The sequence below is a fragment of the Octopus bimaculoides genome, chromosome 28 (assembly GCF_001194135.2).
Source record: "Octopus bimaculoides isolate UCB-OBI-ISO-001 chromosome 28, ASM119413v2, whole genome shotgun sequence".
In the NCBI taxonomy this organism is placed as follows: Eukaryota; Metazoa; Mollusca; class Cephalopoda; order Octopoda; family Octopodidae; genus Octopus; species Octopus bimaculoides.
Genome location: NC_069008.1, coordinates 18,355,180 through 18,358,333, shown reverse-complemented (window position 1 = coordinate 18,358,333; position 3,154 = coordinate 18,355,180). Strand labels below are relative to the sequence as shown.

General features: G+C 39.3%; 1 protein-coding gene across 1 annotated transcript in view; it reads left to right on the top strand.

Annotated features, from left to right (window-relative positions):
- LOC106869096 (fizzy-related protein homolog) overlaps nucleotides 1-3,154 on the top strand; it is a 14,737-nt gene that overhangs the window by 3,486 nt on the left and 8,097 nt on the right. The gene's annotated exons all lie outside the window — the stretch shown is intronic.

Sequence of the window (3,154 nt, the reverse complement as noted above, 5' to 3'; positions counted from 1 at the left end):
TATATATATATATATATATATATATATATATTGTGTGTATATGTAATTATATATCTGACGAACACGACCCCCATCTCACTGCACCAACTCTCCTGCCTTACAGGTGGCTCCCTTCGTCCCTGGGGGCCACGAACACCCCTCCCCCCCACACACACACACCACAATAACACTTCACTCTTCGCTGTGGTTCGAAACGACTCTAAATTAAGCCATAAATCTCCTGAAACACTCTTTTAGATTCCTAGGTAAACAAGGCTATTAAATATGTTTCGTCTCTGGTTTACAGGAAGACGGAACGGATGTGGCTGGGGCTGATTTGATCCCAGGTTCTGCTAGTTTCCTTTCCACCACCATAAGGTTTATAGAGGGGCAGGGTGGGAAGAATGTCCTCCCCCCGAAAGACCTAGGGCTAAACGACATCTCCCCCTTTATCATAACCACATAAAGGGTCCTACATTTGGCGAAAGGAAAAGAATACGTACACCCGGTGTTTAGGGTTTTTGTTACCCCGAAAATGGGTGGTGTACCTATTCTTTACCTCCGCCCTGCATTTGACCCTTCTGCACTCACGTCCCCTATATTCCGTTTAGAAATGCATGAAGGTCTCTGAATCTCACCCACTGCTCCTATACATACATACATACATATATACACAACCGTCTGTGTATTATGCAAATGTATAATGAAAATGTATATGCGTGTGTATGTTTATATATATATATATACCCACATATAGATAAATGCATGTGCATACAATAGAAACCAGTTATTGTAATCAGTTTGGGACGGAGACGTTTTGGTTAACAATAACCAGCTGATAGCATTAAGCGGAGGATATAGCGAAGATAAAGTATTGAGTATTTATTTCGGTGTCACTAATTTTGATGATAATATTAATAAAAAACCGTACGATGATAACATTACCTGTGATTACAATAAACGGTTTCTATCATTTATTTATAATGCAATATTTGTCTGTTTGTCGTCCACTTTTCACAGCTGCCAAAGAGAAGGCTGGGGGGGGGGTGAGACTTGTCAAACATGTTTAGACTTGTTTATTTCAAGGTGTTATTTTTTGATGACGGGTGGTGGTATCATGCATGGGTACTACAGCACCCCTTCCCCTCTCAGTTTTCACCTTTGTAAATGGAGAATTACTGTCCACCCCCCACGCCCACCTTCTATTTTTTTCTCCTGGAACAATAAATATTTGTAAAACACAAAAGTGATAACAGTATAATAATAATAATAATAATAATCCTTTCTACTAAAGGCACAAGGCTTGAAATTTGGGGGTGGAGTTAAGTCAATTACATTGACCTCAGTGTTCAACTGGTACTTAATTTATCGCCCCTGAAAGAATAAGAGGTAAGGTTGACCTTGGTGGAATTTGAACTCAGAATGTACAGACGGATGAAATGCCTCTCAACATTTTGTGTCCGGCTAATGATTAATAATAATAATAATGTTTCTAATTCCGGCATAAGAGTCGAGTGGTTTTGAGGGGAAGGGGTTAGTTGATTGCATTGACCCCAGTTTTGGGGAAACTATATATATATATATATATATCTGTGTGTGTGTTTTTTGTGTCTGTAGTTTGTCCTCCACTGTTGCTTGACAACTGATCCTGGTGTTTTTATCTCCCTGTAACTTAGCAGTTTGGTAGAAGAAATTAATAAGTGCTTGGCTTTAAGAAAATAAGTTCTGGGGTCAATTTGTTTGACTAAAATTCTTCAAAGTGGTGCCCCAGCATGGCCACAATCTAATGAATGAAATAAGTTATATACATTATTATGTGTTCTTTCCTAGTTTGAGGATTTGAATTTTCAGTGATTTGGCTACTATTTCTAGCATGTTGAGCTACTGCATGGAGGAGGAGGCACCCTCCTGCAGTGACACGCTTGCTTTGAACCCACAAACACTGGGCAATGAACTGATGTTACTACATTTTAGGGTCCCAGCTGTCTTTTGTTTACATCCTTATTCTTTGTGGTCCCTTTGTTTCTCAGCTAGGAAGTAGTCCCTTTTGCTCCTCCCTTTGTCTCTCAAATCTGCTTTCTTCACTGGATCCTTCCTTCTTTTACTTTTGGCCCCAGTTTTTTTCTTTGCTTTGTGTAGACTTATTTAACCTTAGGTCAGTCCTGATCCAAAAGATTTATGATCAAAGACGCCCCAGTCATGACCATCCCATCTTTTATTCAGACATAAGTGTATCTAGGACTATATTATCTAATGTGCACCTCCTTGTTGTTTAGCCCTAGGTCAGTCCTGATCTAACAAACCTATGATGAAAGATTTTCCAGCCATGACCATCTCATCTTTTGTTAAAATCTTGGACTCCTTGATCTTTAAAGGGGTTAGGATGTTACCAAGTGGTTTGATCCTTATTTGCATTGACCTCGTATGTTGTGAGCTTCCAACTAATATAAGAAATATGTGATTAGTCTAATTGTTAATTAGTAATTAGGGGGTTGGAGTCAGTGCCACACTTGGGGTGTTGAAGGGTCCAATGCTGTTTCTTACCACTGCACTGTCTGAATCCTTGTAGTGACCACCACCACTGACATGGAAAAATATCACTGTGATGAACACCCAGGTTGTTCCACTCAGTCCCAACACCTGGCATATTATCACCACCACTACTACTGATGCTCTGAGTCTTCTCTCTAATCTGTGAGGATTATCTTAATCTGGGCCTCTATTGTTCTCAGCTACTTTCACTTTCTTTATCCCCGCCCCCTTTTAAGGTATTTATTGTTATTAGGGGTTGTGAGTTGTTGGCAAACAACTGTAGAGATCCTATCAGAGTTTTTGGGGTCATAAAAATATCGAGTAGTGGGGAGTTGGGGGTATATAGGGCTGTGGTGTTTTACTCAAAACATCAAACTTAACCCCTCAATATAGTGTGGCACTGACTCCAACCCCCTAATTACTAATTAACAATTAGACTAATCACATATTTCTTATATTAGTTGGAAGCTCACAACATACGAGGTCAATGCAAATAAGGATCAAACCACTTGGTAACATCCTAACCCCTTTAAAGCTTAGCTTTAGCTTTAAAGGCAATAGCTGTATTGTGGTGGGGTTATTATTTTAAACCCTTTTGTTAGCATATTTCTGCTGAAATATGATCCCCTTCTTTTAATTAATT